Raw genomic sequence first — 15,547 nt, forward strand, 5'->3', positions numbered from 1 at the left:
CTCCCACCTCTCTTCTCTCTCTGTCTCGTAGGCGATACTCTCGTCTCTCTCTACGATCTCTGCTCTCTCTCTTCTCTCTATTCTCTTCTCTTGCCCCTCTCTAACTTCTAATCTCCCTCGTCACCTAGAAAGTTAGAGCAGTAATACTACAAGCGAGCTCAAGATCAACGGAGTTAACATCACGCAAGATTCATGCAAACATTCATGTCTGCAGTGGCGTAGCCAGCAATTGGAAACAGGGGGCCAGGCGAGGGAGCGAAGCGACCGGAGGGGTAGGTCTGGGAGGGGTATCCTCCCACCGGTAGGGGAGATTTTTAAAATTCGTGCATGAAAATGGCATTTTCTGCACACTTAAATTCAGTATTAGGGGAACTTATATGAGAAGTGGCATATGCTATCCCTTATAACCCCCTCCTCGCTTTTAATTTTTTTCCCTCCGATCCGATCAACGTGGGACGATAGGCCCCTGGCTGTGGCGCCGGAAGGCTCTTGAGGTTACACCACGACCAGTTGGTGGACCCTTAGCTAGACCAGTGAAAATGGTGTACGAAGCCAGTGTTTTTCAGGGAGGGAAGAAAAGAGTTAAGCGACCAAAGACAGCGATGAAGCAATTTCTCAACGGGGAGGGTGTTTCCCTCCGACAGTAGGGTAATTTTGAAAATATGTGCATCAAAATGGCATTTTGCGCATTTAATTTTCATTATTAGGTATAGGTAATAGTGGTATTATAGACCAATCCCATTAAGGCCCTTCCTCTTAATTTTTGTACTCTCCGATCAGAGAGGGGTCATGTGCCCCCCTTAGCTAGCCTATGTCCTCATTCAAAGCAATGACGGAATATTGGAATTAGTTTGATTTGTGTTTGTTAGCATACCATGCAATGTTGCAATTTATCCGTCATAAACTGTTTCAAGTTCCTCATATAAAGTAAAAGTTAAATTATTTTTTGAAAAAAGTAGAGGCATATTGAATGAAATCGAAAATAAAGATCTACGGGAAAAACAGGTAGATGTGTTGGAACTGCACTGAATAAAATGCAATTTATTTAAATTACAAAAGATTTACATCGTTTAGAATACAATAGCGTTAGATCACATTTTAACATTTTGTTCGTTATAAAAAATGTTTTTGCTTTCCTCTGATGAAGAACTAAAAACCATATGAAATTTGATTCAAATAAAAAACAAAAGGTAGCTGCCAAAATAGCGCTCTATTTAAATAAAAAAGGAAATTTACCATGAAAAGAATTGTTTTTGCCTCCCCTGATAGACAACAGTTATTAATAGTGTTAAAATCGGATTTGAAATAAAAACCGAGGTGGATGCCAAAATGGCCGTCCTATAAGTTTCGAAATAATCAAAAGTTATTCACAAAGCATTTTCCATTTCTTTTCTTCTGTCAATAAGAGTTCAGAACCATAAAATTCATCAAGCCAACTGCAACAACACAAATCTGAGCAAAGAAGAATTATCTCCTTTATTTTAGTCATGTTTTTGTCTGCTGCAGAAATCTCAAAATCCAAAGTCAAGTCTTCTCGTCGATTTTGCACAGAACATTTTGAGGATTTCGTTTGAATTAATGTATTCACTAACTCCTGTTCAACGAAATGAGAATGAGAGCAGAGAATCGTGGCTGGGTCATTGTAGAACGAAGTTTAGACTTGAAATGCCCTCAGTGTTTAGAGAATGTTCGTTCAGCAGATGCAGAAGTAACAGGAATTGTGGCCAGTCCTGTGAAGACGCGTGAGAGGCAAGGAAATTTTTTTTGTTTTGTTTTGTTTGCCAATCAACAGGGGGGGCCATGGCCCCCTTGTGCCCCCCCTTAGCTACGCCAGTGATTTTACTGAAACTCAGACGGTTAATTCTGACGCATTCACCATTCCCACTCCCCCCTGCGTCATAATACGCGTATACGCGGTCGACGCAGTACACAATCAAGATCAAGATCAAGATTCCCTGGTACGATTTTTTTTCAATATCCCCAAATCACGTCTTATCACTGCTCACAAAAGTTAAATCCCTGCTTTATTCAAAATTAGAAAAGACCTATTGAGAGTTGGGATATTGAATTTTCACGGGGATTGAAAGGAGAAAATTCAATTTCATCACACTTTTTTTTGAGGGGTATGGGGGTGCTGAGACCCGACCGGAAGTATATTCCCGATTTTGTACAAGGAGTGAAAATATTCACCTTTTGGTTCAAATCTGGTTATTTTTCTGATACTTTTTTTGTACAGTTTTAGAGTTCTCAGTAAAATGTTTTATCAAAATTTCAGGGGGAGGGGATTCCAGTGATGTAGTTGTGGGGAGGTGGTTGCGTGTTATTAAAGCTCTGGGAGCCAAACAAAAAAATAACCCTAGAATTCACAAATATTGCACTTAAAATTTCATTTTTTTCTCCAATTTTCTCAAAAACGGCTATCTTGAAGGTTCTAAATTACTAAAATCCAAGAGCTTTGACCCCTGAACCCCACCCGGCTATTAAGGGCTTCGCGCCAAGCTGCTCGCGGTGTGCGCTATACGCACACATTCTTCGTATACTCTGTGATGGAGGTAACAGCGAAATCATTCCCCCACAACTAAGGACCTGTCTACGCCTCTGATCAGAATGATTACTCCTAATTTATACATAGAAATAATATCAAGAAATAATAATGCATTGTAGCGTGTATTATTAGCTCTTGATAATATACTAGTTAGACAATAGCACAAAGTGGCAGACACACTATCAATCTCTATCATGCAAGCAGACAAATAGACACTGGGAATTTTTCTCTGGAGATATTGCGCACGCGCGAGCACCATTTCAGGCGGGCGCCGGGCAGTATACAGACTGATGAAATTTGCATAATATATAGCTTGCTGAGAGAGAGATGATTAGACGACTAAGGAAAAACGGTAGGGATGATAGCTGTGGGCGGTAGAAAAATATGTAGGCTGAGCGAGGGAGACGGGAAGGGATGAAGTAGGAGTTTTGCACCCTACATACTATAGGGCGCTCTCCTGCGTACTGGCGTACTGATAAGAATTTATGGCATAAATCTGTGCTGAGATACCCCTTAACCATATTAAATGCATAGTCATCACAAAATATAACTCCTCTGATGAGATATTGCGCATGCGCTAACATACTAACGTAGCCAGATTGTGTAATGACTGGTATATGCAGCGTGCACATTACATGAAAGGTCTTCTTCCTATTTCTTAAGAGAGGGCTACTGATGGAATATTATGACATGAATCTATGCAAGAATACCTCCTCTCCATTTTAAATGCATAATTTTTGCAAATTATTATTGTTCTCTGGAGATATTGCACATGCGCGAGCACCAATTCAGGCGTGCAGTACGGACTGATGAAAACTGCATAATATGGCTGGCTGAGAGAGAGGAAGCGGTGGGAGAATGAGGAAAGGGGACAAGGAAGATTGTTGTGTGGCGGTAGAAGAGTATGTAGGCTGAGCGAGGGAAATGGGAGGCAAGGGGCAGGACGGGAGGGGATGAAGTAGGAGTTTTGCACCCTACAGGCTAGGGCGCTCTCCAAATTATAAACACAGGCGTACTGATAAGATTTTATTACATAAATCTATGCTGAGATACCCCCTTACCAGATTAAATGCATATTCATCATAAAATATAACTCCTCTGGTGAGATATTGCGCAAGCGCTAACACACTAACATAGCTAGATTGTGTACTGACTGGTACATGCAGCGGGCACATTACATGCAAGATCCTTGTCCTATTTCTTAAGAGAGGGCTACTGGTAGAATGTTATGATATAAATCTATGGTAGAATAGCTTCTCCTCATGTTAAATGCACAATATTCGCAAAATATTCTTCTTCTCTGGAGATATTGCGCATGCGCGAGCACCAATTCAGGCGTGCAGTACGAACTGATGAAAACTGCATAATATAGCTGGCTAAGAAAGAAGGAGGGGTAGGAGACTGAGGAAAGGAGGCAGGGAAGACAGCTGTGTGGTGGTAGAAGGATATGTAGACTGAGCGAGGGAGATGGGAGGCAAGGAGCAGGACGGGAGAAGATGAAGTTGGAGTTTTGCACCCTACAGGCTAGAGCGCTCTCCTAATTATAAACACAGGCGTACTGATAAGAAATTATGATATAAATATATGCTGAGATACCCTCTAACCATATTAAATGCATATTCATCAAAAAATATAACTGTTCTGGTAAGATATTGCGCATGCGTTAATTACACACTAACGTAGCCAGATTGTGTACTGACTGCAGTGACTGGTACATGCAGCGGGCACATTACTTGCAAGGTCCTCTGCCTATTTCTTAAGAGAGGGTTACTGATTGAATATTATGATATGAATCTATTGTAGAATACCCCCTCCCCATTTTAAATGCAAAATTTTTTACAAAATATTCTTCTTCTCGGGTGATATTGCGCATGCGCGAGCACTTTCAGGCGTGCAGTACGGACTGATGAAAACTGCATAATATAGCTGGCTGAGAGAGAGGGAGGGGTGGGAGACTGAGGAAAGGGGGCAGGGAAGATAGTTGTGTGGCGGTAGAAGAATATGTAGGCTGAGCGAGGGAGATGGGAGGCAAGGGGCAGGACGGGAGGGGATGAAGTAGGAGTTTTGCACCCTACAGGCTAGGGCGCTCTCCTAATTATAAACACAGACGTACTGATAAGATTTTATTGCAGAAATTTATGCTCAGATACCCCCTTACAAGATTAAATGCATATTCATCAAAAAATATAACTGTTCTGGTAAGATATTGCGCAAGAGCTAACACACTAACGTAGCTAGATTGTGTACTGACTGGTACATGCAGCGGGCACATTACATGCAAGATCCTTGTCCTATTTCTTAAGAGAGGGCTACTGATAGAATATTATGATATGAATCTATGGTAGAATACCCTTTCCCCATTTTAAATGCAAAGTGATGAGGCAAGGGGCAGGACGGGAGGGGACGAAGTAGGAGTTTTGCACCCTACAGGCTAGGCCGCTCTCCTAATTATAAACACAGGCGTACTGATAAGATTTTATTACATAAATCTATGCTGAGATACCCTCTAACCATATTAAATGCATATTCATCCGAAAATATAACTCCTCTGGTGAGATATTGCGCATGCGCTAACACACTAATGTAGCCAGATTGTGTACTGACTGGTATATGCAGCGGGCACATTACATGAAAGGTCTTCTTCCTATGCTGGAATACCTCCTCTCCATTTTTTTGCAATAATAATTTGCAATAATTTGCAATAATTTTGCATTAATAATTTGCAATAATTTTGCAATAATAATTTGCAATAATTTGCAATAATTTTTGCAAAATACTATTCTTCTCGGGTGATATTGCGCACGCACGAGCACCATTTCAGGCGTGCAGTACGGACTGATAAAAACTGCATAATATAGCTGGCTGAGAGAGAGGGAGGGGTAGGAGACTGAGGAAAGGGGGCAGGAAAGATAGTTGTGTGGCGGTAGAACAATATGTAGGCTGAGCGAGGGAGATGGGAGGCAAGAGGCAGGACGGGAGGGGACGAAGTAAGAGTTTTGCACCCTATGGGCTAGGGCGCTCTCCTAATTATATATACAGGCGTACTGGTAAAATTTTATTACATAAATCTATGCTGAGATACCCCCTTACCAGATTAAATGCATATTCATCACAAAATATAACTCCGGTGAGATATTGCGCAAGCGCTAACACACTAACGTAGCCAGATTGTGTACTGACTAGTATATGTAGCGGGAACATTACATGCAAGATCCTCTTCCTATTTCTTGAGAGAGGGCTACTGATGGAATGTTATGATATGAATCTATGGTAGAATACCTCCTCCCCATCTTAAATGCAACATTTTCGTAAAATATTTTTCTTTTCGGGAGATATTGCGCATGCGCGAGCACCGTTTCAGGCGTGTAGTACGGATTGAAGAAAACTGCATGCACAATATAGCTTGCTGACAGAGAGGGGTGGGAGACTAAGGAAAGGCGGCAGGGAAGATCGCTGAGGGGTGGTAGAAGAAAGAGGAACTGGCTGTGCGAGGAACAAGGGGGAAAGGGGAATGCGTTATCCTTTTCCAACTCAATGGCACGTTTTGTTTGCGCACACTTGATTATTTATACTTTATACATATTGATATGTGCGGATCTGTACGTACAAACAGAAACAAGAATTCGTAAAGGCAATATTATACATTCATACAGAATTTTATAAAGCCCGCAATCGCTGAAACAACATTGTCAAATAGTAATATTTAAAAAAGGGACCTCCCCAGTAGTGTTTGATACTGGTCATGCTTTACTCCTCGTGGTTAGAATGAGTTTCTGGTAGCGTTTAGTTTTGAAAGGAACAACTAATATGTATAACAACACTATTTGCTATAAGGGACGCGCGAGAACGATAGAATTAGAACGATATGATTCGTGTAAATAATGGGATCAATCAAATCCTGCCGAACGTTATATAGAGGGCGCTGTAATTTTCGCTACGAGCGATATACATACGGACTAGCCTCTTTTGATTACAAAAGTTCAAGCACCCATTCGACGTGGGCAATGCGATAATTACCTAAGACTTGTTAGGTGCGAGAGGTACTTTTGTGCGGATGGTATTTCATGTACAGCCATTTATATCAACAACTTCACAAAATTTAAGTACTCGGCGATTGGCGACAAATTTATACGCGGCAAATGACCTATCCTCTTTGAGCCCGAAGTGATCAACAGATAGTTCTAAATCATCATCATCATCATCATCATCATCATCATCATCATCATTATCATCATTACCATTATTATCATCATCATCATCATCATCATCATTATCATCATCATCATCATCATCATCATCATCATCATCATCATTATCATCATCATCATCATCATCATCATCATCATCAATCCTCTTCGCTCCGACCGGAGCATAGGGCTTCCACAGGCTTCCTCCATCGGACTCGGTTTTGAGCTGTCCACTTCACTTGTTCCCAAGACATTCCAATCTCTTCATATTCCTGTCTGATGGTCCTTCTCCGTGACTTTTTCGGTCTGCCTCTTTTCCGAGCTTCTTGTGGATTCCACTCCAGGGACTATATCGTGTGATGTTACTCGCAGGTTTTCTGAGCGTATGACCAACCCATTTCCACTTTCTACGCCTGATGGTGACTTCAAGTCTCTCTTGTTTTGTGCGCTGCCACAAGTCTTCATTTGATATTAATCACTCATCAAATGATAGGTTTGAAACTCGACTATAAATTCTCGCTTTAGCTTTTTACATATTATTGCACTAATCCAATATTGGCTTACTTTAAAATAAAAACATGCTCCTGGTTCAGTATGGTTAACTATAAACGTGCAATGACTTACTTTAGTGTTATGAATATGCTCGCTAATGAATAATTTATACCTCAGTAAAACCCGCTGTTACCCCCCCCCCGATTCCGTTTCGTGAAATGCCAGGGGCGGATTCAGACCGTATTTGCCGTATTGGGAAATACGGTCTAGATTTCAAAGTGCTTTTCGAAATTTTGCGCTAAAAAATACAGAAAAGAATTTGATGGAATTTGGCTATATTCTTTATTTGTTTTCTTTTTCTTCTGATTCATTGACAGGACTTAAAGAAAATCAAAATTTTACAAGGTAACAAAACTAGCTTTAATATCTGAAAAAGAAGGGAAGTGCTTGAATCATTCTGCATTAATTGCTGGTGGTTTTTAGCTATTGCTGCTTGACTAAATGTGTGCTGAAATGGTGCTCATTTTTGTGCCCAGGGACCCTTGAAATTTTGAAATTTGACCCCCAGACCCCCCGCCATGTGCTTCCGCGCCGAACGACGCCCACTGTAGGGTGGTGTGCCCTTTTTAGGGGATGTGCCCTTAAAATCTGGAAAAATACTGTCTAGCTTCAGCCCTGGATCCGCCCCTGAATGCTATGCAATATACAATGGCTGCTACAAAATATTCGCATTCACAATGTCTATGACACATTTATCAATGTATATACCCAAGTGCTTTCAGATGTGGTTTGCTAGAGGTCGAGACACAGAAGAGTTGACTAATAAAAGGTGCGCGTACGAATGTGAAAAACGTTTTCAGCATCTACAGGTTTTTGTGAAAATACACAATGTTTTGAGAAACTACGCGTCCTTTGCGCATTTCGGTTTAGTACTTTTATGTGTAACCATATAATGTTTGCGGAAATTGTGTTCTTATTTTGTAGACCGACAGATGGTTTGCTAATTTGATAAATCGCACACCGTATAAGGCAGGGTGGCAGTTCCACGAACAATTACCGCATGAGTAAAGAGTGGAGTCTTCGTCGAAATCAATTCATACAATACTCGTAAAAAATATTTCTTACAATTCTGAGCCGAAAGCGCGCACTTCTACTATTAATGTGCAGAATATCGATAATCTAGCTAATAGAGATATGTGTAAATATATCACATCCGCACCAAGTTTATACAGACACAGCAGCAATAAATAACAATAGGAGAACAGCTCTAAGTAAATACATTCGTATAGAAATTAGCGAATAGGCCTACATGCTAACAGTTTTTAAGTCCTGAATCGAACTTTAACAGCACTCCATTATGGCTACAGTCGCGACAAACATGACAATAAGCTCCAGACAAAAGGACATTGCAGCCGATTTGTGTTTTTTCTCGATAAATTTTTCTACTCGGGTGAAGGTGAGGTTGTGCTTCTCATCCGTCACGTGTGGACTGTCGTCGTGCTTACGAAGGTTTCCCTCTGCGAACATAATTAATACAAAAGTTCAAATTACTTAGGGGCTTCAGTAATTTTTTCGCAATGGGTTTTATTTATAGTCCAGCAGATATCCAGTGAATATTTCAGGAGCATCTTCCAAATGATGAGACAAGCACCAAAATTCGTATGAATACTCCTATAGGTCTACTTTTTTGAAAGAGCAATGTAGCAACCCTGCCAGATAAAATATATAATATATATATATATACAAACACATGTGTGAATCACATCTATGAATATACTATTAAGCTCTAACGTTGTGATTGAGGGATGCGGGGGAGGGGGCTTCGACTGTATGACACCCCTATACGTACCACTGGACACCTTTCCGGTTGTAAAGAAGAAATAATAGTCCAAGGTCAGATCAAGGTGATCGGTGTCTCCCTCGTTCGACAACGGTCGTCTAAAGCGGCAATTAATGCGTCCATCCACGTTGTCTGCCTGTTTGTAAATACACGTGACGATTATGAGGTCACCGTGGCGTAAAGTTGCACGTGGTAGAAAAACAGGGACCGGTTGTTAAAAGCATCGTAAAGTTAAGACAAATTTTGTTTCTGACGGCGGACCCTAGATCAGCAATGTACAACAGTTTAATTGATTTCAAGACTGATAGTAGAATGTTAGTTTTCACGGAATAGCACTAGCGACAGCGCTCTGGCATTGAAATGAAATGAGCAACAAACGAAATGACAAGCAAACGAATAAACGCGCGTTAGGGTTAGGGTTAGAGTTATGGTTATGGTTAGGGTCAGGGTTAGGATAGGGCCATGGTTAAGGTTAGGGTTACTGTTAGGGTTCGGTTATGGTTAGGTTTGGAGTTAGATGTAGGGGTAGGGTAAGGGTTGGGGTAATGTGCGTTAGGGTTAGGGTTAGTGTTAGAGTGAACAAAGGTTGCTTTGCGCGAATCGTATTCCTATAATTACCTGTATATCCGTAACAAGACTGTTCAACTGTTGTACGGATGCCCTGTAACCGCCCGGATTCCTAAACTCTTTCAGGTAAATGTGCGCTCCTTTCTTCATACATGCGAAGACATTGTCATTACCCTGCAGACACAAGAGCATGCCGGCATAGTTGAATATTCGTATTGACGACGAGAGAATGCGGATCGGGAGCATGAGAGACGTCGGTGTATTGTTACAGGTAAAGTGAAAAACGGCGGCCACCGCTTTATCGGGAGAGGTCGGAAAGTACGAAGATGTCCCGATTAAGCGGTGGTCTCGATTAACGTGGTCCCGGCGAACACACGACAAAGTTCGCAAGGATATGTTTTTCAAAGACGATATGTCGTTTAAGCGATGCGCCCGTTTATCCGAGGCGCGATCAAACGGGGACTATTGTATACTTGTGTTGTGTCATCAAGAATATATGGATAGTCATAAGCAGAAAGGCGCGACATCTAAATCTACAATGAGTGGATATATATATATATATATATATATATATATCATTACCTTGCAAAACTAAACCTTTTGCTACCATGTTTTAGTAGTAGGTATTCTCGTAGATATAGAGCGTATTATGCTCTCGCACATAACGTATGCATGTGATATTCGTTTACATAATATGAAGCCTGCCGCTAGTCTGCCCTACCATTTTTGTGTCATTGGATATGCCTATTGCGGCATAGCCAGTTGTATCGGCTGATATTTCCATCGTCGCATGTGTAGCATCGGCCTTATATGTAAATAGAAGCTCGCATGTGTTTGACAAGCAGTTAGCTTCTCCCTGCAAATGAACCATCGAGCTATACGCGATCCATATAAGCAATTATGAAGGCAACCATTGATGTATATAAATAAATAAATAAATAAATAAATATATATAATGATAATGCTAATAATAATAATAATAATTTAACCCACAGTAAGTAGTCATATTAAAGTTCATTCTGGTCTTAAAAAGCCTGGACCTAGATTAATAAGATAAATAATTGATTAAATTTATTAAATATATAAATTAATAATCTTTTAATTCTTAGTTTAGCTAGACCCTGCCCATTCATAACGTCAAACAGGTGATGAGATTTATTACCCAAGTAAAGCACGATTTTGTCTCTCCACATGTGTCCAAACTTATTTGCATATCCAGCGGAGGAGCCAGAGCATCTGTCGTTGTGATGCTTGTGCTACTAATAACTGTGCTCATCGTGGTGCCTGTACCCATCGAAGTGGAATTGGAAGAAGAAGTGTTAAGGAATTGGTCTGTCTCGTCGCTAGTGCTGGCAGCAATGGTGATTGTTTGATGACTATTGCTAGCAGCGGTGGTAGTCGTTTGAGTGCTCTGAAATGTGGTGGGTTGGTTACTATTGCTCGCAGCAGTCGTGGTGGTTTGCATACCAGTGCTTTTGGATGTCTCCGTGGTTTCGTTAGTATCGCTCGCAGCAGTAGAGATAGTGGTTCGCGTACTATAGCTCTCAGATGTGACGGTGGTTTGGTCACTAGAGTTGTCAGCAGTGGTGATCGTTTCACCACTAGAGCTGGCAGCCATGATGGTTTCCTCACTAGCGCTGGCCGAGGTCTGGTCGCTATTGCTAGCAGTGGTGGCGGTTGTGGTTTCTGAAGCTGCTGTGATTTCTACAGATGTGATGCCGAGCCATATCTGATCGAATTTTTTCACAACTGTCGCCCTAAGGAGAAAACGTTAGAGCATGCGTTATGGTGACCTGTAGCATAATATCAGGAGTGAATAATAATAGATTTATTATATATCTATATTATAATATATCTAATATCTATTATTATTCACTCCTGATAATATCAAGAGCTCTTAATAATATAGTCTATAACTGATGAACGTTAAAAAATACCAGTCAGCTATTGATGTCCTAGGAATCGTTTATAGTTTTATTAAGTTATTATTAGTAAATAATAGAATAAAATAACTATAGTAAAAATAAAACGCCGGGTTGTCGGGTAGGAAGGCCTAAAGCAACCTGGAGGCGAGATTCGGAGGCGGAACTCAAGAAGAAGGGCAACACCTGGACGGAAATGGAGCGGAAGGCGACCAACCGTGTGACATGTGAGGGAGTTTATAGCCTCGTTCACACGAGACCTCGTATTTCTGAAATACCGGATTTGCGAAATACCGTATCTGAGACATATACGCGGCCGAGCGTTCACACGCTGATTCGCGGCTCCAGAAATACGGTATTTGCGAACTGCGAGCCGCTTTAAACAATCGAGCGAACAATGCGAAATAAACAATGCAATGCGCACCAACTGCCGATAAAATACGTAGACTGGACTCGCGTTACACGTTTCGAGCGCGGACCAGTCTATAAAATACGCGGCTACACTAGAACTGTCGGAAGCGCCGGACCAAGTCTATAAAATACGCGTTCAGAAAATCCGGTATTTAGCGTTCACACGAGGAAATGCGCGTCCAGAAACCGGTATTTCTCAAGCGCGCGGAAAATTATTCGCTGGGCTCGCTATGGGACAAGGCCTCGTAATTTACACTAAATACGCGAATTGTTTAGATCACGATATTTTTGTTTGCACTCTATTTTTCCTCGTGTGAACGCCTACAATACCGAGATATCTTGCAACGTGATTGAACCGCGCTGTATAATGACGTTGTCTCCAGGAGACTGGAAGGTACACACAACATGTGTCACACACACAGGAGAGAATGAAGAGAGAATAAATTCAATTAAATATTTGTCTTATAAGTCTGATCGGTGTAAATACATACAAGGAAATGTCTGGCCACAAACCAACAAGTTCCGACACTACGAGCAATAATAAGCAGGGCGTAGCGCATCTGGGGGGAGCAAGGGAAGCTGGCCCCTAGGATTTTAGAGCGAAAATTAAACAAATAAGGCTTATCTAATAATCGTATGATAACCTTAACCTGATTTTTGGTCACTTATCCGTGAAGCCTTATCTTCAGACCAGCCTAACACCCTATGGACGTCGATCAAGAGCTGCGCCCGTCGCTCATCATTACATAGTTGAGTCATGAAATGTAGGGTTTCTGTCGATGTGCTGCCCTTCCGTATCAGTATAAAACGTCAATGTAAATCCGAGTTACTGATTGAACTAAATAAAACCGAAGGTAACCACTAAAAACAGCTGACTGTGTGTTAGGCATAACAGCTAACCATGCGAATGCGGCGACTGGTCACCAACTATTACGCGAGCTCTCTCTCTCCTCTCGCGGTGCTCTCTCTACTCTCTCTCTCTCTCGCTGTGGTGTGTGTGTACCGTGTGTGTGTGTGTTGTGTGTGTGTGATGTAGTGTGTGCGTGTGGTGTGTGTGTGTTACTTGTTGTGTGTGTTTGCTGTGTTGTGTGTGTGTGCGTGTGGTGTGTGTGTGTATGTGTGTGTGTGTGTGTGTGTGTGTGTGTGTGTGTGTGTGTGTCGTGTGTGTGTGTTGTGTAGTGTGAGGTGGTGTGGTTGTTGTGTGTGTGTGTGTGTGTGTGGTGTGTGTGTGTGTTGTGTGTGTTGTGTGTGTCTGTCCTGTCGTCTGCACTCTCTCCTTTCTCTCGCTCTTTCTCTCTGCTCTCTCTCTCTCTCTCTCTCGCTCACTCCTTTTTTTGCTCTTCTCTCTTTCTCTCTCTCTCATCTTCTCTCTCTCTCTCTCTCTCTCTCTCTCTCTCTTCTCTCTATCTCTGTCTCCTCACTCTTCTGAAATATTCTCGACGGTAAATAACGCTCCACTACTAACTCTACCATTCGTATCCATATTTCGATGACAGAGAATAAATATTCATAATTTACGAGTTTCACGCAAAACTCTAGTCGTGACCGTGTGGGTGGGGCGGTCATATTGTGAACGTCCGGCTGTAGACGTTCCGTAAATCAGGCGATCAAGCTACGAGGCCGAGTTTTATAAATTTATAAATGTTTTGTGATCTAGCGATAGCAGCGTCCGCGGGGTGCAGGTTTGCTGTTGCGCTGCTGTGCTTTGCAATACGCGTGCAGGCCGGAGGGACGCGCATCTCCCATCAGACGATCGATGGTGCCTTGGCCGTCCGTCAAGTGTCTGTAACCGGCTGAAATTTTGTGGTGTTGTTGTTGCTGCTGTTGCTGCTGTTGTTGCTGTTGTTGTCGCTGTTGCGTTGTTTGCTCTGTTGTTGCTGCTGCTGTTGCTGCTGTTGTTGCTGTTGTTGTCGCTCACGTTCTCGTCGCCATAAAGGCGCGCACACCAGCCGATTTTACAAACGATGAAGCATGAAGCCGATGGAAGCGGATGAAGATGTAGTGTGGCGCGTTTCATTTCGTAGACGAGTTTTTTTGATTTTTATCGCGTGACATCGCATTCGCAAATCAAACATGTTTGATTTTTGAAACCAATGACCATGAGCCGATGGAGCCGAATTTAAACGGCCCGCGCACACCTAGGCACATCCCTTCATCGCTTCATCGCTTCATCGCTCATCCTCGTCATCGTGTAAAATATAATCGTGCCTTGTGCGGCCACAATAATGATTTGGAATCCGCGCGCGCTCGGCGAAATTTTCTTATCCCGCTTTAAGCCCGGCGCACACTGGTGATTTTTGTCGAGAAACGCGATTTCTGTCCCCAGCAACAAATCGCCGAGATATCTGCCACTGTGCGCTGCCCGGCGTCAGCGATTTTGACGCCAGAAAACTCGTCGCGGAAATATCAAACATGTTTGATATTGTTGCACCAGTGTCACATCGCTACGATGTCGCCGCCTGCGGATGGATCCGGCAACAGTTTTGGATAACCATATCAAATTGCATGATATTGAAGCACGTGATCAAATATTGCGAGCGCGCCGTTGGGTGTGTTGGAACGTCACGTACAGTTCATACAGTGTATGGTCGCTGATAGCACGGTTGATATTTCGCGCGGTGCGCCACGTGCGCGATTTATATCGACAAGCTACCGGCGATAAAATCGACGGTACTGTCGGATAAAAATCCACGTGCGCCGCGGTGCTTATTACTCTCATGTCCGATAAAGTTCGTTACGAAGCATTTAGCTTGCTTTGCAGCTTCTACGTATTTCTCCAGGTTCATTTTCAGAACAGTCCTCGTCATATATATAGTATACACACACATATAATATATATATCAAGTTATGCAAATTATCTTCTAATAGTAATGCGCACTCGATTTACCATCTGTAATAAATGTGTGTGATCGGATCAATGAATGTTTTATTATACTGAACATTGATTGCTCTACGTCTGAAGCGTGTGCCATCCAAGTCAAACGTCAGTTGGCCTCTAGTAGTCCCGTTTCGAATGTGTGACGGCATTGTTTTAGAGATGTACTGGCCGTCTCGTCATCATTGCAATATGCTGGCATCGGACTCGAGCTAGAGTGAACTCTCCACCGGGCCCTCCCGTCTAGCGTTCGTGCTTGTATGAATGGAATCCACAGGAACTGTCTGTTTTTATCCCGATAATTTTTACTTGAAAATAAAGTTCATCAAAATAATATATATGCCGACGAAAAGCGTTGCATTCTCAGATCATTGGAAATATCTCATTTTAAAAGTTTCTATTTCGAAACGCAACCCAGATATACCAAGTTAATTGAATGTCCTATTTAATCTCGATCTATTCTCTTATGACATACATTTAAGCCTTATTGCAAAGTGTTTAGGAATTCCAATAATAAACATGTAACATAAAATAACGCTTTCCCAATTAATGTTCGACCCTTACCTAACGAAATGTTGTGCTAATTGTGCTAATGCCTCCTCAATTATTACAGTGTGTTATTATTATTATTTATAATAATAATAATAATAATTATTATTATTATTATAATTATATCACAATTATTATAGCCACAGTTATTCGTTAAAG

At 41.8% G+C, this 15,547-nt stretch overlaps 1 long non-coding RNA gene across 1 annotated transcript; it reads right to left on the reverse strand.

The window, feature by feature from the left end:
- Positions 1-8,321: 8,321 nt before the first annotated feature.
- Positions 8,322-9,759, reverse strand: LOC106809217. The gene is made up of 3 exons (XR_001393856.1): positions 9,683-9,759; positions 9,074-9,200; positions 8,322-8,741 (listed from the first exon to the last, which is right to left on the reverse strand). It is a non-coding gene; the product is annotated as an uncharacterized LOC106809217 (long non-coding RNA).
- Positions 9,760-15,547: the final 5,788 nt, after the last annotated feature.

This window comes from Priapulus caudatus, unplaced genomic scaffold (assembly GCF_000485595.1).
Source record: "Priapulus caudatus unplaced genomic scaffold, Priapulus_caudatus-5.0.1 Scaffold338, whole genome shotgun sequence".
NCBI lineage: Eukaryota > Metazoa > Priapulida > Priapulimorpha > Priapulimorphida > Priapulidae > Priapulus > Priapulus caudatus.